Source organism: Stenella coeruleoalba (genome assembly GCF_951394435.1).
Source record: "Stenella coeruleoalba genome assembly, chromosome: 5".
Classification (NCBI taxonomy): Eukaryota; Metazoa; Chordata; class Mammalia; order Artiodactyla; family Delphinidae; genus Stenella; species Stenella coeruleoalba.
This window is the reverse complement of record NC_137150.1, coordinates 20834313-20860174: the sequence shown is the minus strand read 5'-3', so window position 1 is coordinate 20860174 and position 25862 is coordinate 20834313. Positions and strand designations below refer to the sequence as shown.

At 35.7% G+C, this 25862-nt stretch overlaps 1 long non-coding RNA gene across 1 annotated transcript in view; it reads left to right on the top strand.

The window, feature by feature from the left end:
• LOC307186803 overlaps positions 1–25862 on the top strand; it is a 332981-nt gene that overhangs the window by 9263 nt on the left and 297856 nt on the right. The window contains exon 2 of the long non-coding RNA XR_013828468.1: positions 11697–11777. This is a non-coding gene — a long non-coding RNA (uncharacterized lncRNA). The remainder of the gene's footprint in view (positions 1–11696; positions 11778–25862) is intronic.

The window sequence follows — 25862 nt, the reverse complement described above, 5'->3', positions numbered from 1 at the left end:
GTTCATGAGTGGCAGCTTTTGGAAAGAAGATACAATGATAATTGAGTTTTAAACTTGAGAGTTAGGGGTGCCGACCCTCTACACGGAAAAAAAAATCTGCTTATAACTTATAGTCAGCTCTCCACATATGCAGTTCCTCCATATCTCTACAGTTCCTCTGTATCCCTGGTTCCACATCCTCAGATTCAACAACTGTGGATCATGTATTACTATAGTATTTACCATTGAAAAGAATCCATGTGTAAGTGGGCTTGCACAGTTCAAAGCCATGTCATTCAAGGGTCAACTGTATAACCTTGACAATTCTGGGAAATGAGAGTAAAAGAAGGAAAATTCACAGACTAATCTCACTTATTATAAATGTAAAAATCTTAAATATTAATAAATCTAGCAATTATTTAAAATATATGTACATCAGTGAGGTAGGGATATTTATTCCAGGCAAGCAAAGATGATTTACATTAGAAAACCTGTTTAATATAATCTATCATATTACAAAGGAAAAACTACATGCATATCACAATAAATACAGAAAAACATTCTATATCATCCAAAATATATTCATAACTAAAACAGGGGAAAACTACATAACATAATAAATAAGATCTACCAAAATCCCACAGCAAATATTATATTTAATGGTGAAAAATTAGGTGCAATCTTTCACAAACAGAAAAGGTAAGAATGCCTACTATATCCACTTTGATCTGATATTTCAATGGACATTTCATCCAATACAATAAGGCAAGAAAAGAAATGAGATATAAGACTTAGCAAGAAAAAATAAATAGCAATTATGTACACAGAAATTGATTACATATAAATAAATGTACATGATTCATTTATTTTTTATACTATTATCTATAATAACACCTAACATATATTAGGCTCCCACTAAATATATATGGGGTCAATGAATGAATGAATGAAATCTATAATCAAATATCTCAACTAATAAGACAACTCAGCAAGTTTGTTGGACTTTAATACACAAAAATCAAGAGGATTCTAACATGCCAGCAACAACCATGAAAAAATATAATTTAACCATTGAAAAATGTATATGATTATTCAGTAATAAATATTTTTAAAAGGTATTTGTACAAAGAAAACTTATTGAACACAAAATAAAATCTAAGTAAGAAATATATATGGCATTAATAATAAGAAATTATCGATGTTATAGTTACATATTATATATGCCTACTTCCTCAAATTAAATTAAAAATTAAATGCAATTTCGGTCAATATAGGACTTTGACTTACAAGATGGTCCTACCACTTCAATGAAAAATTGAGTAGTGCTTGGTTATAAAAGTTCAGCTTTAGCCAGTCTGTCCGTGTTCAAAAAATGGCTTAACTATAATACCTATTAGCTGTGTTACCTGGGACATGATCATTAAACAATCAGTTCCTGGGTCTCCTCAGGTGGCAATAAAAATCCTGTCCTCTCTTCTGCATAGATTGGTGAGGACCATTCTTGGCCCTTTATCGTTGCTTAGAAAAACTAACTTTATTAAGTGTTTTTGTGCTCTAACCACTGAGGAATGGAGGGAGCCATAACAATCATTAACATATAGTAAGATAAACATGATAACTTGGAGTATAGCAAGTGCTAACCTGATTTGGACTTCAGAAAGATCACTCTGACTACTGTTTGCCCCCAGAAGAAAGGCAAGTATACAGAAAAAGAGACCACTTAGGAGGCCATTGCAGTGATTCAGCCAAGAGTTCAAAGCATTTGAATTATAGTCACAAAAAGAGTCAAAAGTGGTCACACTCACTGAGTGTGTATGTGTGCATGTGGGCATGTGTATGTTATAACCAACAGGGATTATTGATTGTTTGGATGTGTGGTGTTTGAGAAAAAGAGAGCAGTACACCAATATTTTGACCCAAACAACTAAACAGATGATGCTGCCACTGGCTGAAATGAGAAACACTGGATTGGAAGATGGATTGGATAGAGGGGATGAAGAAGAGATGGGGTGTACTGTTTTGGCCAATACAATTTGAGAAATCTATGAGAAGTCCAATGGACACGGTGGGTAAGATAGTGGATATACATTTGGAACTCAGAACCGAAGATACAGCTGAAAACAAAAATTAGGAGCAATTTCATATTGGTGGTATAGTAGGTGCTATTGGTTGGATTCCTTGGAATCCCTTTTGCTAGCTTAGTTAGGAGTTCCCATCCCCCAGATGCTTCAGGCACTATAACTAATGGCTCCCATCTGCAATACTTTTCAGAGAATTACCCTTGGGTGACTTTAGTCTCCTCACAGTCAGATTTTTGTGGTATATACTGAGTCCCCTGATTTAAGATAGATGGGATCACATAGAGGAATCATGAATACAAAAAGAAAAGGACAAAGATGGTATCCTGGCACATCAAATCTGTAGTGGTCTGGTAGATAAGAAACAGCTAGCAAAGGAGATGAAGAAGGAGCAGTCAGTGAGGTAGGGGGAAAAACAGATTGGTACAGTTATCTGAAAGCCTGAAAAATAAGAAGGAGACTGTGATCATCCATATTAAATGTTACTGAGAGGTTAAGATAATAACAGAAAGGTTATCATTGTTTTTGTCAAAAGTTATGACCTTAAAAAGAGCAGTTTCAAAATAGTGGTAGTAGATTAAGAGACTAGTTAGAGTGGGTTAGTGAGAAAATAGGAGGTGAAGCAGAAATTATGAGTATAGAAAATATTCTGAAGTAGTTTGCTGTGAATATGGAAAACTGTGATGGGACACCTAGAGGAAGACTTGGGGATCAGAGAAGGGGTTTTTTTAATAGGTGTCAAGGCATGTCTATATGCCCATGGGAATGATTCAATAGAGATTCAGATTCTTTCACTTAGCAAAATGTTTTCAAGTTTCATCCATGTTCTAATAGGTGTCTAGACATAATTCTTTTTATAGATGAATAATATTTCATGGTATTAATATACCACATTTTGTTTATCCATTCATCAATTGATGGACATTTGAGTTATTTACACTTTTTGGCTGTTATGAATAATACTGCTATGAACATTCATGCATAAGTATTTGTGTGAATATGTTTTCATTTTTGTTGTTTATATACCTAGCAGTGGAATTAATGAGTCATATGGTAACTCTCTATGTCTAACCATTTGAGAAGCTGCCAAAATGTTTTTCAAAATGTCTGCAACATTTTGTACTTCCAACAGCAATGTATAAGAATTCCAATTTCTCCATATCCTTGTCAACACTTGTTATTAACTGGTTTTTTTTTTAATCTTAGTCATCCTACAGGTATAAAGTGGTATTTCATTGTGATTTTTATTTGCATTTCCCTAATGCCTAATGATGTTGAGCCATCTTTCACATAGCCTTTTGAGCATTTGTATATCTTCTTTGGATAAATGTTCAAGTCCTTTCCTCATTTTTTAATTGCTTGTTTGACATTGTTGAATTATAAGGGTTCTTTATATATTCTGGATACAAATCACTTATCAGTAACATAATTTGAAATTTTTTTCCATTCTGTGGGTTGTCTCTTGACTTTCTTGATGGTGTCCTTTGAAGACCAAAGTTTTTCATTTTGATGAAGTTCAATTTATGTATTTTTTTGCCTTTTGTTGTCTGCACTTTTTGTGTCATATTTAAGAAACCATTGCCTAATTAAAGGTCACAGAGATTTACTCCTATAATTTCTTCTAAGTGCCTTATAGTTTTAAAATTCTTGCACTGGGTCTATAATCCATTTTTAATTCATTTTGTATACAGTGTGAGAAAAGATTCCCACTTCATTTTTTTTTGTGTGAATATCCAGTTTTGTCAGAACAAAAACACTATTATTTCTCCATTGAAAGGTCTTGGCACCCCTGTCAAAAATCAATTGGTCCTATAAGTAAGGGTTTATTTCTAGACTTTCAATTATAGTTTACTTGTTTATATATTTGTTCATATGCTAATACCACACTGTCATGATTTCTATAGTTTTGCATTAGGTTTTGAAATTAAGAAGTGTGATTCCTCCAACTTTGTTCTTTTCAAAATCGTTTTGGCTATTCTGGGATCACAGACAATCCATATGATCGTCTCAATAGATGCATTAAAAAGACATTTGAAAAAATCCAACACTATTTCATGAAAGCACTCAACAAACTAGGAAGAGAAAGGAGCTTTCTCAACCTGACAAAGCCCATCTATGAAAAACCAATGGCTAACATCATACTTAATGGTAAAAGAGTAAATGAAATGTTTTCCCCTAAGATTAAGAACAAGTATGGCCACTTTCAACACTTCTATTCAACACTGTACTGGAGTTTCTAGTGAGGGAAATTAGGCAAGAAAAAGAGGTGAAAGTCATTCAGATTTGAAAGGAAGAAGTAAAACTATCTCTTTTTGAAGGTGACATGATCTTGTACATAGAAAATCCTAACTAATCCAGTAAAATTAAAAAATTAAAAAATATATATTGGAACTAACAAATGAGCTTAGCAAGTTTACAGGATATGAGATCAATATACAAATATCAACTGACTTTCTGTACACTAGTAACAAACAAATCCAAAAATAAAATTAAGAAAATAATTCCATTTACTAAAGCATCAAAAGTAATAAAACACTTAGGGATAAATTTAACAATAAAGTACAAGATCTATACACTAAAAGTACAAGATCTATATACTAAAAATATGAAACACTGTTAGAAGAAATTAAAGATGGCCTAAATAGGTTGAGAGTCCACCTGCCGATGCAGGGGACACGGGTTCGTGCCCCGGTCCGGGAAGATGCCACATGCCGCAGAGCGGCTGGGCCCGTGAGCCATGGCCGCTGAGCCTGCGCGTCCGGAGCCTGTGCTCCGCAACGGGAGAGGCCACAACAGTGAGAGGCCCGCGTACTGCAGAAAAAAAAAAAAAAATAGATGGCCTACATAAAAAGACATCCTGTGATCATGGATGGGAAGGCCTAATATTGTTTTAATGGTAATATTCCTAAAAACACAGAAGAACCTAAATCAAATTAACCTTTGGCTAATTTATCTTGTGAGAGCAGTATCTGATGGCTCTGACAGTTTCATTTGGATGTGTCAGAATAGAGACAATTTGGCATGTGCTAATTCAACAGATTTTTAACTGAAAAGGAGATGTGGGAGATAAAAATTAAATCTTTCCTATTTCCAGGGACCTTGACGATTTGCTACAGAGAAAATATTGTATTTTATCACATCTAAGATACCTTTGACTGTTAATTACATCTTAATTTCAGGGACATTAAATTAGGATAAGGGCTTTCCTGGTGGCACAACGGTTAAGAATCCACCTACCAATGCAGGGGACATGGGTTCTTGAGTCCTGGTCTCGAAAGATCCCACATGCTGCAGAGCAACCAAGCCCGTGCACCACAGCTACTGAGCCTGCGCTCTAGAGCCCGCGAGCCACAACTATTGAGCCCATGTGCTGCAACTACTGAAGCCCGTGTGCCTAGAGCCGTGCTCTGCAACGAGAAGCCACTGCAATGAGAAGCCCATGCACCGCAACGAAGAGTAGCCCCCGCTCGTCACAACTAGAGAAAGCCCGTGTGCAGCAACGAAGACCCAACACAGCCAAAAATAAATTAATTTTTAAAAATAAAGATAAAAAAAAATCTGCTTGTACAACAATCATAATATATGATTCCACATAAATTATGTTATCATACCTCTTATAAGAGTAGTTTAAAAAAAAGTTTTAGGAGAGAAAGATATCAACTGATTGAGAAAATTAAGGATTGAATAAGTATTACCTGAATTTTGAAAACATAAAATTTTCACAAGCAATTAAAAATGTGGTTATAGGACCTAGAATAAGGCAAAGCACAAAGGAGGGAAAGCCCAGCTCATGTTAAGGGAAAGAAAGAAGGCATTAAGAAACCACCGGTAGTTTTGGAGAAGAGAAGTTACATTACAAAGATTAACCTGGCAATAGATAAGAATTGGTTCTAAGAAATAAGATACTAGGAAATAAGTTATTTTAAAATATTCTGGCCTTAAGATGCCAGTATAACATCAATGGAGAAATATGTCAAAAGCCATGAGAAATATAATTAGAAAAGCCTTCAAGAATGATGATATCAATTTAGGAAAATACTATATAAAGATAAGGTGGAGTGGTGAAAGTAGATAAGACAATCAAGGAAAAAATGTAGATAGAAGAAATAAAGGTAAGAATAAAACCTTGAGAAATTCCTACACTAAGTGTTAGAAGACAGAAGAGAACCAAAAAGATAAGAGAGAAGGATTAAGAACAGGAGAAGAACAGGAAAAGGAAAGTTGGAGAGACTTTCAACGTCAGCAGCAAGGTCCAATGTCAACGTTGGTCAGGTTAATGACCAAGGGAGAAGCCATTGACTTTGTAAAGGGAACCGGTAACCTCTGCTGGAGCAATTTCAGTAAAAGAAGAAAGGTCGCTTTTGTAAAAGAGAAATATAAGTTTAGAAAATTTCACTGAATAAAGGGTGATACTAGAGCGTAAAACAGCATGTTTGACTCCTGATGGCTTTCTGGCTTTTGGATCACAGATCCCCCAGGATGTGTGGTAAAAAAATTTAACTGAAAAGTAGGCACAGGACAATGCAATGTCTTCTAATAAGCTAGGCATTTATCTACGTCATCCAAGACTCAAAATGGAGATCATAAACACAAGGAAATAAAATGGTCTCATCTCTAAGCAGAGTTAACACGTTCGACATACGTTACAGGAAGAAAAACTCATTTGGTTTTATTTAACATTACTCTGCTTAGCTTTATCCAAGGTGTAAATGTATAACTTTGAAGTATGGAAGGAAAATGGAAAGATCAATATGAAAGAGAGAGAATGACAAATATGTGAGAGAGAATGCTATAAACTCCAATGCTCATGGATTGGGGGGAAGAACAAAGGTCTGTGGTCTGGGAAGCTGAGAGGTAGTAAGGCATGGAGAGCAGCAGTAAGCTGTGTATCATTTCACGTTCCTTTGCAGCTTCAGGGAAAAAGAGGAGATATGAAAGGATTGGTATGTCACGTGACTACACATCCCCCTAAACGCCAATGGTTACGAGCAGAAGAATCCACATAATGCTTTGGAATAAGAAGAAAGCCCTTTCATAGTAGATTCTAGTTCAGCGGATACATATTAATTCTGAGAGACTGTATAAGAAAGAGAAGAATTGACAGGACCCGCCACTGGTTTTGTAAGTTGAAAATTACCTGGAAGACAAGATACAGAAAAGCTTTGTAAATCAGAACTAGAATTCTTCTGCTCTTGAAATTATAGGTCACGGAAATATTTGATTTAACCAGTCTCTAATGGTGCCAGTCTGTCAGGCTGAAGATTACTTACATGAATTGCTTACAATGAAAAATAATAACCCTATTAAATTTAAGAAGGTTTAAAATGCATTTCCTTTTGATGGGAGTAAGAAAGTCCTAATATTTAGAAAAAGGAAATTAATATTAATTTTCTGAGGGACTGACTTGCTTTTAATGTATTTAAATAACAAAAGAACTACTTTTATCTTTATCTGAGAATTTAGAAAAGTGAATGGTTGGTAAAAAATGATTATATTTGCAAGCATTTGATAAATTTTAAATGATTGTTGTTCCCTGTTCTTTATTAATGTACTTAGAATATAATAACAGACGCTACCCAAAAAAAAGATAAATCAACAGAGTGCCTACTGCCTTTGCAAAAATCTGAATTTATTGTCCGTTTCATACATTGTTATCATTTCCTTTTAGAAATTTCAATGAAATTTTTTGTTGTTTATACTGTACCTGTGTACAGTGAAATACAAAAGATACTAGAAAATTGTATGTACTCTAAGGATTAAAAATGTCAACACTACTTAACCACATGTTTCCTATCTCCCTGTACTGTCTGTCTGAGTCAGCTGGTAATAAGAGTAAAGATGACAAATACTGAGGAAGTTGATTCAGAGTAATCAATGTGAATAGAGCTGTTAGCTCAAGATGTCTCTGTTATGATAATCTCCTACCTTGCCTGGATTATTTATGTTAGATAAAGCAAGAATATTTTTGGTTTTCTAAGTCTACTCACCTGAGTAATCAGATGCAAACTTTTTCAATTTGGGAAATGTTTGTCCCTGAACAAACAAGGACAACTCTTTCAAAGTATCAGAGCATAATTTATTTACCTAGAAGGGACTCATAAATTACAATTATTAGACCCTGTAATTGTGCTTATCTTACTTCTTTGGACAAGAATTCCCCAAAACAAAGGAGAGTCAATGTCTGACTTAACCTTAAAATTTCTTTGAAGTCTAATATAGTATTTTTTAAATGCAAGCTAGTTTTTTTACTCTGTTCCCGTAACACACTTAAATTTACTTTAATACAATTAATGTTTTAAACTACTTTCTACAGAGTAACCTAAATGTTCCTTAAAAACATACCACTTTTATACTAGTTTCCAGCATCCAGGGTTACCCCAAGGAGTAAAGCAAAAAGAATACACACTCCAATTTGAAAATAGACCTCTATAAGATCTACCTTACTTTTTAAATAATTTAAATATCTATAGCACAATATATCCAAGTATGATATTTACTGAATGTTTATGGACTTTTCTACAATGAAACATGTTTGAAGATGATTACACCAAGTAAAAGAAACCTCATCTAAGGAGAATATGCAGGTCAGAGAGAAGCAAGGCATTCTCTAAATTAAACAATAAATGCCATTTCTTTTACAGGATAAAGTCTACTAAATCATTAAACGGACTAAACTAAAAGAAGACAATGGAAACATTAGCAGATGAGAATAATGAGCTGCAATCGAATTTGGGTCCTGATCTCTGGCAATGAAATGATCACGCAGGGTCTGTCGGCTCCTCTGTGGTCTCCATACATTTCCTAATGAAGGCCAGGCAAACTTCCAGTATTAAAGATGGGCAAATATTCACTAGTAAAGGTTTTAAATTATCCAAGCAGATTTACCTCCCCAAATGATGGCTAATCTCATGAATCAAATGAGGCTTTCATTATAGATCTACTAAATAGATATAGCTGGAAGCAAATGGGCATTGTTTTTAAGAAGAAAAAATAACCTCTTCCTAAATAATGAAAACAAGGTGTTTTCATTACACCTTAGGCATTTATTTTATCAGAAGGAAGAATTTTTAAATTATACAACATTAAATTTTAACAAACTCTTCTTTCCTGCTTTGAGGTAGTTATAGATCTTTTACTTAAAGTTCGTTTAAACAAGGTTGACAGCCCGAGCATAGATCAGATTTCTCCACAGCATTCCCTCCTGTTTCCTTGTCTTTCTCTACCCTGCTTTCCTTCCCCCATCATTTTCCATTGAACTAGGAATACTCCTCTCTGTCCCTGCCTCCTACTGCTACTAAAAGTCATTTCATTTTCTCCCTCCCTAAGTCTTAACCTCCCGATCCTGCAGGAAAAAGATGTCATTAACAATATTCATTTCGAATTTTCTTATCAGTTCACAAATCTCCCCTTAAACAGCTCCAGTTTCCTTAATCCTCATATAGAATATTCAGTTCTCACCCCAGCAGTTACTTATTTTTCTTTTCTCTAAAATCTGGAAGAAATTACGGTCCAACACGCAGCCTGGCCAACGCTAGAGTCACTACTCTATTCCAGGTGCAGCTTGGATGAGTGGAAACTCATAGCACCTGGTCTCAGTAGTGGAGAGTGATTCTCCAGAGACCTGGAAAAAAAATTAAAGGACCTAATAAGGGATTGTCATGTGACACCACCCTGCTATTTTAGTTTCCACAGTTGCCTTTCCCATTTTAATTATGCAAAAGTAATGAGCCCTTTGTTCTGCCCAATCGCTCTACAAATGTCTTCAACAGAAGTCCTTCCAGCAAAGTAGCATAAGTTCATTCTACATATTCCAAATTCAACCTGGATCACTAGAAATGGGGGTGCAAGTGGGGCTTTATCTCCTACTAAGTATTCAATGCCTGTTTCCTATCACCTGCAGTAATACGTAGGCAATCCTAAGGCCTTCCATGGTAAAAATCCTATACTGAAACAATCATGTTGAGAATAAGAAAATGAAATCTAAATCTCCTCATTCCCACATAATCTTTAGTATTGCTTGAGGATCATATTGTGAGTTAAAGAACAAGAGACGTTAACATCTTCCAGACATCTATTTTTGTGAAACTGCAGGTTAAATGAACCCTCATCCTAAATTCCAAACTTATGCACCAGACCCAGTTAAAACAGCTGAGAAACCTTATTATGTGCTATCCAATGGCTCAAGACAGAGCATTTAAATCTGTCATTTTTTGTGTGTGTTCCATTGTGTTTAGCTAAGGCATGTGCACTTGGAGCCATTTAAAATAGTGAAATCTCACAGTTATTTTACTTTAAATTCTTTTTCCTCCCTTATTCATTTGTAGCCCAAGGATTACAATGTTTTTAATGATAGATTGCTATTCTGATTTATGTCATTGGGTGCTTTGGACGTAAACTGTGTGATTCCACACATTTTGCTTTGTACTCTTCTGACTGCTGTTATTAAGAAGTAATGTTTTCAGGAAATCTCCCATTGTAGCTCAGAGCCAATCATTACAGTTGAAAGCATCCAAGGCTTCAAATGATAATGTCAAAAGTGAATTACAGCTTTAAAAATAAATTATTGTTGGGCTACACTACACTGTGGAAGTAGTATACTTTTCAATCAAGGGTTTAAAGTCACTTTCAATAGCATCTTTTTGAAAGATTTTTAAGATGTTAAGTTTCTAAATATTGTCAGGAATTTCAGAGCATCTGGATTTTTCAACATCCCTTCCCAAATATCAACTGAACCACCTAGAAAACCAATAAAAGAAAGAATAGTCTAAGAACTACACTACTGGTATACTGGTACCTGGATTACGGTTATAGCTTTTTATTCAATATTCATTAGTCCTGGGGTTATTTTCTCTTAAGCTTTGACTATTGGGTATTACTGTATTAACTCTATTTTAATAGGTACAAACTGGATCATTGAGAGCTCAATGAATGGGAATAGAAGAGCTAGAACGAAAAATACTGACTCTTCTTCTCCATTTTACCTTGGTGACAGCAGAATCCTTCACTTGTGTTGTTTGAGAGAACCAGGATGCCTCAAGATAATCACCAATAAAAGGGACTCATATATTTGTATCTGATTAGGGGCTTCCCTGGTGGTGCAGTGGTTAAGAATCCACCTGCCAATGCAGGGAACACGGGTTCGAGACCTGATCCATGGAAGATCCCACATGCTGTGAAGCAATTAAGCCCGTGCACCACAGCTACTGAGCCTGCGCTCTAGAGCTCATGAGCCACAACTACTGAGCCTGTGCACCTAGAGCCTGTGCTCCGCAACAGGAGAAGCCACCACAATGAGAAGCCCGCACACTGCAACGAAGAGTAGCCCCTGCTCGCTGCAACTAGAGAAAGCCTGCTTGCAGCAATGAAGACCCAAGGCAGCCAAAAATTAATTAATTAAGTTTTTAAAAAATCTCTTTAAATCTTGGGTTATGATCCCCAGCTGGGCATGTTGGTTTCACTATCAACTCACGACCACTACCCTCAAATCAATACTGCATATTGCTGAGCAATCTTAACAGTTGGCTTTTTCTTTCTTCATACCTACAGTTTCACACCTTCTTCACTTCTCTGGAATATCCACCTATTTTTTTCATCCCCTTATACTTAACAGGTGATCTTGCAACGTTTTTAATCAAGAAGTTAAAAACTATTAGGGCTTCCCTGGTGACGCAGTGGTTGAGAGTCCGCCTGCCGATGCAGGGGATATGGGTTCGTGCCCCGGTCCAGGAAGATCGCACATACCGCGGAGCGGCTGGGCCTGTGAGCCATGGCCGCAGAGCCTGCGCGTCAGGAGCCTGTGCTCTGCAACGGAAGAGGCCACAGCAGTGAGAGGCCCACGTACAGCCAAAAAAAAAAAAAAAAGACAAATTTATTCTCCTACAGTTCTGGAGGTCAATATAGACTGAAATCAAAGTGTTGGCACAAGGTGACTTTCTTCTGGAGGCTGTTAGGGAGAAACCATCCCATGTCTCTCTCCTAGCTTCTGGTGGCTACCGGCAATCCTCGGCATCACTACAATCTCTGCTTCTGCTTTCACATGACTTCTGTGTTTTTGTGTGCCTTTTCTCCTTCTTATCAGGATGCCAGTCATTGGACTTAAGGCCCACCCAAATCCTGTACAACTTCATCTTACCTGATTACATTTATACAAACCTGTTTCTAAATAAGTTCACATTCACGGGTACAGGAAAATTAGGACTTGAACATATCTTTTTGAGAGCACAATTCAACTCACTACAACTTCTCAACAGCATTCAAAAAAACAAAATTTTGAACTTGTTCTTGAATCATACTTCTCTTTGTTGGCTTTGGAACACCAAACTCACCTGCTTTCCTTCCATACTACTCTTTAGTCTCATTTACGGGCTCTTTTTTCTCAATCTAACTCCCCCTCTGGGCCCTTTTCTCTCGTTCCTCTCTATTCATTTCCTAGGCAATCACGTCTATCCCAAAATTTGAAAAGATTTCAAATTTTTACCTCTATCCAGATATCTCTTCTGAGTTTCAGACTACTCTTTCCAACTGCCTACATGGCATCTTTATTAGGTAATTCGTGCTGTTTCTAAGACAGTATATCTTATACTAGTCCCTGATTTTCTGTGCATTTTTCCTTCTGGCATATCTTTGATTTCCCAATAAATTAAACTTTCATTCACTCAAGTTTTTTATTTTAATGCCAGAAATCTTGAAGTGATTAAATTTTCCTTTTTCCTTAGCACCTTTCCCAATCTATTACAACTAATTACCAATATATTTTGCTTCAACTTTTGAAGCCAAGGAGGACCCTGTGGGGCTCCTGGGCACAAAAGCCTTTCTGTTTTCCCCCATTTCCTGATTACAGGAAACAGGCTTCATTCAGCCTCCGTGACCTTCTCTGAGTTCCAATAAGCAGGTTCAAACAGTTGCTAATTAGGGAAGGGAGGGGATGCAGAGACAAGGGAGGAAGATGCAGAGACAAGGGGATGCAGAGACAAGGGAGGGGATGCAGAGACAAGGATGCAGAGACAAGGGAGGTCTCGAACCCGTGTTCCCTGCATTGGTAGGTGGATTCTTAACCACTGCACCAAGGGAAGGAAACAACAACAAAGAAAGACAATAGTGCAACCATGGGGCAGGGTTCTAGTTCCCCCTCAAGGTATATACATAACAATGTCTTTGATCTGTTTTGCAGATACTGAAACCCCCACCAGGTGGGAGAAATTAACTGTATGCTGCCCACAGGCACTTAGACCCTGGACCAGTTGGAACCAGAAGGTTGATGATGCTGACTCTCACTTACCTCACTACCAACCAATCAGAAGACTGTCCATGAGCTGATCACGCCCTCTTTAAACAATTACTTTAAAATTCCTCACTCCACCCTCCAGGACAGGACACACAGTTTCTAGGGCTTTAGCCCACTGTGGCCCCCTTTGCCTGGCAAAGCAACAAAGCTCTTATTTTCTACTTCACCCAAAACTCTGTCTCCAAGGTTTAATTTGGTGTCAGGGTGCAGAGGCCGGATTAGGCTTTACTTTTACTATATATATTTCAATTCCATTCACTTCCCTCCATTTTCCCTAACAACAACTTAGTCCAAACCACAAGCATTTCTTATTTGAGGGAATGAAAAGCCCTGCTAAATGATCTTCCTTTCTGCATTCTAATGACCTTCCAATCCATTTTTTTCTGTAACAGTGAGATTAAACTTTGAAAAATATATCAGAACACTTAAGAAGCCTAGTTCAAATCTTTCAATAGCTTTCCAACCAATGTATTTAGAATAAAATTCCAGTTCTTTTTCATGATCTCCATCAATTGCCCCTGCCAATTTCTCCATCTCATTTCTCATCAATTTCCAAGACTTGTTCAGTATACTATGAAGTCTGTTTCTCAAAAATACAAGTCATATCAGATCCTTCAACATGGCATTTCCACACACTGGAACATCCTTTTCCCTCATTCTTCATCTGCTGACCTGCTATTACATCTTCAAGTTTTGACTCAAGTATCACTTCCTTAGTAAGATTTTTCATAATCATGGAACCACTGCCCTTATAGAATTAGTCTGTTATAGTCTCTCTTCATGTAATCCAATTTTACTCAGACCGTGTATTGTAGTTTGTAATTATACATTTGTATATATTCAACTTCTAGTTTTGTTCTAAAATTATGGTGGTTGAATAGTAAGGGAAAAGCTTGGATTGGATTACAAATCAGGATAACTTAAACCTAATCTGACTCTACCATTCATTAACTTGAGCAGGATGCCTAACTTCTCAGGGTCTTACTTAACTTATGTAAATTCTCAGGGTCTCCTGGGAAAATCACTTATTTGGACAATGTGTCTTCCCAGATTCTGTTGTGGTTCAAAACTCCTGCTACTCTATGATCCTATAAATATTCTGAAACTTTAAGAGATAATGGACCATTTTCTTACTTCATCTGGGATACTAATATAAACTTGAGATGTGGACATTTTCAAAACTGGTATTTCAGTAGCTTTCCATGACTATGAGGATACGGTTATGAATGTATTAACAGCTGGCCTTTATTCATAAGGCCAAACCTAGGAAAAGTTGAAATCTGTGCCTCACAAAAATTGCCCTATTCTTCCCCATTTTGTCTCCTCCATTTTTAACCACAAATCCCAGACACCCTAAACCCTCTGCTCATCCTCAAACTATTTAGGATCACTCAGATACTTTCATGAAGCCTGGATCTTTCTGAGAAGCTCATCATTGTCAGACTTTTCTCACCCCAAACACATTTTTCATTTAGAATCCTATTCTCCTAAGATCTCACTCCATCATAAATAGAATTTTCTAAGTAAGCAATCAACACACATATTAATCTGTGCAGGATTGGTAGGTTCTAAAGGTAATGTATTACTCTTCCCAAAGAGTGTTTCTATTAGATGAATATATTAATCTGTCTATATTCAGTTTTAAAAACAAGCTATGTTAAACTCTAAAAATATGTCATACCATTACTTCGAGATTTTTTTAAGTTAGTAATTTATAAATGTATTATTTTCTTTCTATTTTATACACAAATATGCAACGTTTTAGTTATATGTATTTCATAATTCTTTACAAACATTTATTCATACTGGAAAAAATTAAACTCTATGAGTGATATAAACTCTAAATTAAATGTTTAGAGAAGTCTATGGAAAAACTTTTTCTTCCATTTTGGTTTAAAAAACAAAATTTTGCTTTTAGTAATAAGTAAAATCAACACCTAACATATCGTATCATGTTTCTAATAGCATAGATTTAAAAAGCAGAAAGAGATTGTTGCTAAACAAACAGATACAGTATTATATTATCTTCTCTCTCTTTCAAAACATTTTAAAACACACTACATTTTAAAATAAATACATTGTATCCTAATCTTTAATCTGCATTTTCTTTTAAATTCTAGTTATTACCAACCACAGCATACTATTATGCAAACCTTTTCTTTAAAAAAATATTTTTCATGTACCATGTCCACTGGTGTCACTGTGATTAAGATATAGATTACAAAACAAAAAAATTCTATTTGGTTGCTATATGTTTGTGAGCAAAGAAATTGATTAGGCATTCCTCTTTATTTAAGAGATATGTCAGTACATAGAGTTACAGTCTGCCCTCATTTAGTCTTTTCATTTGTGGTACTCCATATTACATGAGAGCACATCCATTTGAATCTTTTTAATATTCATGATCCTCTCACCAACCTGAACAAAAGAGCTAAAGCATTTGATAGCAATCTGAAGAACTTGATTAACAATGTACTAATCATCAGTACCATTGACCTGATTCAAAAATGTTTTCAATTTATCCATCACTTTTATAACCAAAGATGATTGCATTACTTTACCATTTTTTATTTAAATAAAACCCCAAGAGCTGAAAATATCAAGCTATTTCTACTAAATGCACCTTGCAACAATCTAATTTATTTTTAAACTAAGTTCTAAAGTGACCTATAATAACCAATTAGTACTTGAACATAGGAAACCAGGGCACAAGTGGTCTGTGGTAAAATCAATTCACTTTGACTTCACATCACTAAATGTTAAACTGTGCCAAGGAATTAATTTTGCAATAAATTGTTACTGCAGTTACAAAAATCCAACTAAAGGATATTACTAGGAGCAATTATCCATATATCAAAATGCATTGACTGTAGAGTGTGAACTATAATTACCCCCCAAATTGCTTATCATTCAAATGTTAATTTTAAAGATTTCATTTTTATAGCCATAACTTACTTTTTGTAATTTTTAAAAACTTATTTTTAACGTATCCTAAAAATACACTATTGGCATAGTAAATTTCATAACAATTTAAAAGTATAAACATACCCTAGTGTATCACTTTTGGACTCTACTATCAATTATCAGTATTATGTTAAAATAAAATGATATAGTGATCTAGAAGTAGAACAAATTGCCTTTTGTGATAAAATGTCACTGAGAATGAGGTTTACTAGCAAGCTTATGCAATATTATATTTTTAGATAAAAAAACACAACAAAATTGAATACATCTGACAAAAAATAGCGATACCATTCTCCAGACAGATTGAAACACATCTCCATATTAAAAGGTCTGAAGTGATAAACAATTTGGTTATTTCCTATGCTCATGCTCTTCTACTTTTTTAAATACCAAACTATATTTAATATCACATGCAGTAGCACACCTGTTGCAATAAAGTGTTTTAAATCATACTTATGCATCTGATCAACATATTTTTATTCTCCATTTTTTCCTGAAATTTGATTATAAGAACAATTTAGACATCATTTAATATATTTAGGATATCATATATTTTGAAATCATTATTTAGGGTGGCGAGAACAGTAATATAATAGATCCCAAATTGTTTTAATGTATAATCTAGCTTTCAATGTGAGAATTTAATATTCCAAATATTATTACTTTATTGATTCTTTGGCAAAGTCTACATGTAATTGCATGAAAGTAAATAGAACCAAATACTTAGTGAAGCAGATAATGTCTCCATACTAACCAGGACCTGGCATTTCTGGGAATCATGCCATTTGAGTCTATGTGGACTGACCTTAAGAAATCAAATATATCAGATTTAAATAATTACTTTTAAGCTTATTTTCTCTCCTACTTCTAATCCAGTTATTTAAAATAAAAATCTCAGGAGAAATTTTTCTACTCAATTGATTTTAGCTTACTAATAAGAGCATAAGATATTTTTAATTTATAATTAGGAGGAGTCGTTATTTCTAAGGGTCATTTTAATAATTCTGGAATTCAGTATTCAATGTTTATAAGGCAATATATCTTTTAAATTCCCAGAAGCATAAAAATTTTATGGAAAAAAGTTAACTAATCTATATGAGGGTTAATTTTCTGATATAAATGGATCATCATGTATAAAAATTTTTAAATATTCTTATTTAAAAGTGTGAGTTCTAGCTTGAAAGGAATTTCCCAGACAAAACTGCCCATCTATAAACAAAAAAATGAAGATCATAAAAGCATCAGGATTATATTCTGTTCCTTAAATATTAAATAAAGGTGGGTGACTGGGCATTTCAGCTACGACAGTGGATTATTTTCTTATTCCTTTTCACATTGTTTTATCTATACTAAAAAATAAATACATACAAAACTATACAAATAACTCCAAGTTTTAATATTTCCCTATGACTAGACTATACTATTTTTGCTATGTGTAAATGGTGATACTGAATTAAATGTTTTGATAAAAACTCTTTACACATGAGTGAATTTGGAAAATGAAGATAAACAGTTTTGTGAAAGATGCTTCTAAATAATGAAAATGGTTTAGTAACCTAAGCCTCCTTGGCTTGTCCAAAACTGTTTTTCCGTGATAGGTAACTACCTTGTGGATGATGAGCTGAAGTATAAATTTGGGATAAGTGCATGGTATAAAAATTCTCCAAATGCTCTTTGCACAATTCTTTGCAAAAGGCTGCCACTGAATTGCCCTCTTGGTCAAATGATTTATTGTACCAATCATGTGGAATAGAAAATTGAAAATCTAGATGAATTTTAAAAAGAAAAAAGAATCTTCCATTCTTAATGAAAAAGAAGTTGGTCAAGGCTAAAATGGAAAGTTGAGTTTCCAACAAGTAAACCATTATTCCTCCTTCTTTTGTTTTTAGGTTTGGAAGCATAAATACACACAAGGTATGCATGTATATGTGAATGAGCATTCCTGAAAAGACCAGCATTCTTCTATGTAAAAGGATGAAAACTATCTAGCCTAATGCTGGACGTGAACTGATATCACATGCATATTGGTTATGCCTTGAAAGTTTCATATGGTCCCAGAAGTAAAAAACAGACCAAAATAAGACTTTTGGGTAAAGCAAAACAAAAAGATTCAAAGGTAAATTATGTGGGACTAAGAGGAAACATTCGTACAGAATGAAATATAAGTTGATCTCCATGGGGAGGAAGGGGATAGTTTACGTAGCAATGTCTTAGAACTGTTTTTATATAAGCCTCTTAGACAATAACACAAATTATTCTTCTGATGAGGTTTATGCTCTTGGATCTCACTGACAAGTTAATCCAGAACCTGACTAACCCAGAAGAACATGTTTTCCTTGGGAGGTGGTACAGCTTTCTGACTCACACCTATATTTGTGTAGGTGATATCTACATTCCCCTGAAAGGTATGATTGAAAGAGTCCATTTCTTACAACGAAAACAACCTTCTATAAACTGAAATTTTTAGTTTTAAACAGCTTGGGGGGCATTCAGGTAAATACAGCCTAAGAGTTTATAATTAGTCTGACATTTCTAGACACAATTAACTTGCAGATTCAAATACTTGATTTACATATATAAATATCATCATGCACTGACACTTCATAATCTTCCTCTGGAAAATGAAACTCCATCAGAAGTTATTCTCTGATGGGTATTCACTGAATTCTTATGGCTACACACACACACACACACACACACACACACACACACACAGAGACATATACACACATTTGTGACATTCAGGATATCTTTTCTTAATCACTAAAAAATATTGCTAAGCAATAAGTTTTCTGTTCTAGCATACTTAGAGGTCTTATGTGACTTTCAAATATAAACTCTTCAAATCTCTGACTGTAAAGAAAATGTATTAAATTAAATTTTATAGAGCCATTTACACACGTTGTAATATCTTTTTATTTCTTCACAAACTACATACTCTTCATTAGTTTAGGTGTTAGATCTTTTAAAATCTGAGTGTTAGGAAATCACTTGTGAATGGATATAGAGAAGTTATTTTCATAATGCACTAAAAAATGAAGATATTGAATCAAACTTTATGCTTATTATTCAAATCCTAGAATATAAATTTATTTAATATAGTAACTATTTGTCAGAGAAATAGGTGTGATGCTCTACGTGTCATTTTACCAACTGTCTGACATTATTTCCAATCATATTTGCATGTGCCTCTTTTGTAAATTGTCCAAAATATATATGGCAACATCCTGTCTGAAAAAAAAATGAGTCAGAAAAGGAGTGCAGGGCTTCCCTGGTGGCGCAGTGGTTGAGAGTCCGCCTGCCGAAGCAGGGGACACGGGTTCGTGCCCCGGTCCGGGAAGATCCCACATGCCACGGAGCGGCTGGGCCCGTGAGCCATGGCCGCTGAGCCTGCGCGTCCGGAGCCTGTGCTCTGCAACGGGAGAGGCCACAACAGTGAGAGGCCGGTGTACCACAAAAAAAAAAAAAAAAAAAAGAAAGAAAAGGAGTGCAGAGAACTATCAAAGTATAAAAATAATACCCCAAATCATATTGGACGGGTTTAGAAACATACACACAGTCTCTGATATCCAAAAAGAAAAACAAAGAAATGTATCTCTTTAGAGAGCTATTGTGGATAAACCTTTTATTTTCCATTATTTTAAGAAAGTGTTGCTTAAATGTGGGTATTTTTGTCTTCGTACCATAAAATGTTTAAATTGAATAGATTTAATTTTAGGTCCACTCAAATGTGTAGTTGTCAAGCATTTAATGCTGAAATACACTGCCTTAAGAAATGTTATTTTAGAGCTGTTTGCCTTTTAAATTCTAACAAGCTGTATATCTGTTTGTCTAGCCGCCATCAAGGAGACTATTGTAGCTGGAGGCATTGGTAGGAAGACGACTAAAGGGCTACATCATGTCAAAACCTCAAGTAGGAATTATTGCCTTTCTTGCATCAGTTCCCAGCTGTATTATGTCACCAAATCACATCACTGTAATCAAAGATGAATAAAATATATTTTTTTCTCTACCTTAAATGCTTCTTCTGTCAATTACAATCAAAGGACATGACTTCAGGTCTGTCAGTTTGCGAGGCTTTTTCCTACTGATGACTAAAGCTGTAATCTGCTAAATATAAAATGAATCAGAAAAGTCTTAGAATGATTTTGCTATTAAGAATTTTTTTATTCCCCTCCCACAGGGGACAGAAAGTAATTGGTCTTTAAAGAATGAAATCAAAGATTTAAAAAAAAAAAATGACCCTTTTGGTTTTCATCCTTTTATTCTTTCCTCTTCCTGCTTTAATTCTAAACCTTCAGTTGTAACACCGGTTTGTTTTTCTGAGAAAATACACATAGTACTCTAATCAAAACTAAACAGCTCTTTGTAAATATTTTATTAACCCCGCATTTTTATAAGTCCAGAACTTTCTTGCCATAGTACTGCCTATTAGGTACCCTGTAATATTAGCAGTAATTCTGCTAATAACTCCAACTTCTAGGCAGGTTTCTGACTTGATTACATTATTAAGCATAATCAAAAACATTTTCCCAGAATGATTTTAGCTTGGTAGTAGGGATTGCTTCCTTTGATCTTCTTAGCATTATTTTATGATAGGTTGCTCCTCATTTACACTACAAATGCTGGCAAAAATGAAAGTGGTATCTCTGCTAGCAGCGCCGGATAAAATAACTGGTTCAGCAGTCTCTGCCAGCTGCTTTCAACGATGAAAATCAGGTTGTTTATAATGGGGGAGAAAGGCTTAGAATGTAAACGTTTGCCATCATGAGAAGCTTGATAGGACTTGTCATGAACTTCTGCCTTCTCAATTAAATTTTTCTTATTTCTCTATTTAATATTTAAGCAAATATTTGTGCAATTAAGACACCCTTCTTAGGTTTCACATTAAATCCCATTCTTGGATGCTCATATCCAGAACTACTCTTGGGAAATGTAAGAATATAAATGTAATATATACAATCTTAATTTATTACCCCAGAATGTCTCATAAACACCTGCCACCTGACTCTGTCCTTCTCCTTTATCTTCCATCACTATTTATTGGCCAAAGTGAGAAATACACGGTTGTGTTGCCGTGGTGTTTTAAGATGTTTCTATTTCTTTAAGGTGGGAGAGAGGAAATCACAGACACCTGTTAGCCAGTATTGATATCTCTCTGTTGTTCAGTGCCATGTGCGTGCACATGTGTGCACACACACAAGAAATACTAGGCTGAGAAAAAAGTGTGGAATAAAGCACTGCATATAATCTGGTAATAAAAACAAATATTTAGTGCCCTACCTCATTCCAGATGCCAGGAAACTCAAATCACTTGAAACAATATATCATACACAGAAATAAACCCAAATGTCTTCCAAGTACTTTGGCAAATGAGAGACTGCCCAGTGCATTACAAAAGAAACCCCTGAAGGAGCGAAAAGACAGAATTCTGCCTGTGATTTTGTCACTGGCTGTGTGATCTTGAAATTAACTAAAAAAAATTCATTTCCTATGTGTACATACTTTTAAAACATGACGAGAATCAGGCCAGTTAGCACTCCCACCAGTTCCAAAAGCTAAAGAAATCATACAACATTAGAGCCCCCGAAACCTTATATATGTAACACGGTGCAACCCCTGCCCTCATTTTACAATGAAGAAATAAAGGACCAAGACTCAAGATGCAAGGGAAAATTGCTGCTGAGCAGGCCAAGGTCAAGGATTCTTGAAACAAAATGACTGTGAAAAAGTGGAGCATCAAGCCTCACACCTAAATAAAAGTATCTAGAAAATTTTAATAAATTGTAAGAATGTATTTAATATCTAAATATGTTATTGAAAAACAAAACGTTTCACACAAGGCTAAACTCCCTTTAACTACCAACTCAAATTTCAATCTCCCTGACTCCATCCCATCCTATAACAAAGAAAAAATACTGCACCAGAATAGTTTGTTTCCTTCCAGATTGTGTGTGTGTCCACTGGTTTAAAAAAATTTACTCTTTGGGTGGGGACCTGAACATGGTCTCAAACTCAGAGAATCCTGAGGATGAATTAAAGCCCAATATTATGCCTAAGCCTAATGATAAGCAAAGGACAGACCATCTTGGCAGGAACCCTTTGGTAATTGTATAAGCAAAGGTAGTCTATATCAATGTGCACATAATCTTCTCTACAGTACTGGATTCAAATCCACTTTCCTATATCTGTTAGTAGTAGGACTTTGAAAAAACTGATTTAAGCTCTCTGAGAACCAGTATCCTTATCTGTATACAGTGAAGGGAATATTATCTACCCCATTGAGTTCCTTTGAAGATTAAACAAAATTAAATAGTAGGAGAGTGCTTGGAACATAGTATTTACTTATAGCATCACATATTACATTCTACCGTAATTAATTATCTTCCTTTCCAATGGAAATATTGGTTACTGGAGGGATGAAAAGAAGGTTCATGTCTTTATCCTCACCATTTTGCTCAGTCCCTGTAACATACAATAGGCACTCAAAAATTTTTGATTGGTTGGCTGCCTGGATGAATAAATGGAGTAGCAAATCTGTACACAAGCCAAGTAAAACCAGAGAACTAGCAATTATTTGGTAAATTTGATCAATTTAAAGATAAAGGGCTTCCCTGGTGGCGCAGTGGTTGAGAGTCCACCTGCCGATGCAGGGGACACGGGTTCGTGCCCCGGTCCGGGAGGATCCCGCGTGCCGCGGAGCGGCTGGGCCCCTGAGCCATGGCCGCTGAGCCTGCGCGTCTGGAGCCTGTGCTCCGCAACGGGAGAGGCCACAGCAGTGAGAGGCCCGCGTACCGCAAAAAAAAAAAAAAGATAAGAAGGCCTAAATATTGTTTTACTCTCTCCTCACCTCAGAAGTTTTTTATTTTACCAATATTTAGAAAACTTTGTTCTTCACCCACACCATAGGCATGACTTTTGCCACACCACATATCACATATATCCCAGCACTTCCCAAACTTTATTCCATCATATGAAAATAATATTTGTTCAACTCACTTGGAGTTACCCACCAGGGTGCTCAAGAGCAGAAATGATGGAAGAGAGAATTATCACTGTCCCACTGCACTCAGACCCCCAGTGAGCCGAGGAGGTCTCTGGGAACCCATCTTGACACACCAGTCTCACAAATGGGGTAGGAGACTCCAAATACTCTGACTTGCCTAATATTATTTATTAAAGTGAATTTAAATATTATGTTTATCATTAACCTTGTCCTAAGTACTAATATCTACGAAATCCCTGGTATTATCATCTATTTTTTTGTGGTTGTTAGTCAGTAACAAACAACGAAAAACCTTAAGAATCCCAGTGGTTTAAAACAACATGGATTTATTCCTCCCATGTGCTGCATTGTCCATCAAGGGCTAGAATGTTCCCAGAACCTCTGTTTCATGTTGTCCTCACTTAGAGACTAAGGCAGAAGGGGATTCTCCCATCTGGAATGTCTCTGGTCACCCTGTTAGTGGGAAGAAGCCATGGTGAATTACACATTGGTTAGTAAAGACTTCTGCCCCAGGTTTCATGGGACAGAGAGGCTTTAGGCCAAAATGAACCTCAAGGCTGAGAGGAAATGCAATCCTTCTGTGTTTGACAGGAGAAGACTGAAATACTGACAAACTGCCCTAATGACTATTCTTAATTTCCTTTTCTTTTTCTTCTTTGAATATTATGGAGGCCTTAGCATAAGGGATTCTACATAAGTACTTACATATTAAAAATGATATTCAGAATATATTCACTATTTCAGCCTTGAAGTACCAAGGCAGAGAAATACTGGCATAACTTTGCAGTAAGGTCATGGATATTACCTGCAATGTCAATATTGTACCTAGATTAGCTTTACTTTTTCAGTGTTTTTACACAACTATCATGTACAAACTCTAAATTAAATTTTCAGAATTCTAAGATGTCTTTAAAATAACCATGCACGAAAGCATACACCCACGTTTTAAAGATACTGTAATTCCTTTAGCTGAGAGTAGGCTGGTACAAGCAAAAGTATACTGTAGCTCCAGTGCATTTCATTGAGCTATGACACCTCTCTCAGTGTCACATGCAGCTACCCTGCAGTCCCATGGGGGCATAGAGCAATCACAGGCTTTTCACCGCTTTAACCATGATATTGCCACCAGTCCTCTGGTGATCCCACCTTGCAGAACCAGCATACTATATCTAAGTAACTATCTAGTGTAGGCCAGAGCAGTCTGAATGGTTAATAAAGTGTGATTCACCTGACAAAACCATATAGGTTGGAGGTAAACAAAAGAAGGTAATACAAATTAACACGGAGGAAAAATTACTATAAATAGAAATGAGTCAGGATAATGTCTTCAGTCTAAAAAAGCAAGTATCCAAATAGACATTGGCACGGCATCACACAGCAAAATATCCAGATATTTTAGGGACTGTTTTGCTTCTCATTGGGATGTCTTAATGCTCCACTGTCTCATTCCATGGAAATTACATAAAAACAGCAGATTCTCTATCCCACATACAGTGTGTCTGCACTTACAGGTGGCAGGTGGGAAGGCAACTCTAAAAGGAATGAGTCCCTATATTTCTCAATGCCCTGTGGCATATCCTGATGATACACAGTATGATACTAGAGATGTACCCTAAACCTTCAACATGGCAGCGCTTTCCGTTCCATACACAAAGCAGATAGGAAGCGTGGAGACGTGATGGAACATGCATCTTTCAACCTGGTAAATGCATCTAGATTAACAAAAATATTTTACAACAGCCAATAATTAAAAAAGGATTGCTTGCCATTGCATAATTAGTTAATAAACCATATAACATACAACTGTTATTCCGTCGCAGACACCCTCTTCACACTGCACCATATGGCTAATGGCTTCGATCACGCATCACACCATACTGAGAATTCCTTCTCATCATCCTGTATTGGCTACAGACTCAGTTTGTGGCTAATGCGTGTGTTACCCTTTCACTGCATGTTTATTTTATGAGATGGTGGCGTCTGTTTTTGTGTTGATTCTGAAATGATAAACTACTTTTTTTAAAACATGACTAGAAAATGACTTCATTATTAATTTTCCAAGGTGGATCTTAAAATATAATCTCTGTTATCTTTTCCCCAGTTGTAACCCCAAATTCTGGCCTTTTGCATTTTGATCAGTGTCAACAATGGGAATCTGTATTTGTTATAATGTCGCTGGTGCATGTAAAGCTTAAATTATCTAAGGGCATCATTTGAAAACATTTAACTGGTAGATTTCTTCTCTGTATCTACTGCAGGGTGATAGCAAGGCTCTAGGAGTCCCAAATAACTTAGTTTCAGAAACCCTGTCTTCCACATTCAATCTCCAAGAGCACCTCCGTGAGCAGCTTCCTACTGAATATCACTGTATGTTGGGGTATTCCAGATACGTGTCTTCAACATACTGTTTTCTAAATGAACACTAATTATATAATACTTATTTCGGGGTCTGAGGATTAAAAAAAGGAAAAATGTCAGACTGAAAAGTTGCAAAAGTAACTTAATTTTCAAATATAAAATCAAATATTTTGTTAATTTATTCAGATTTGAC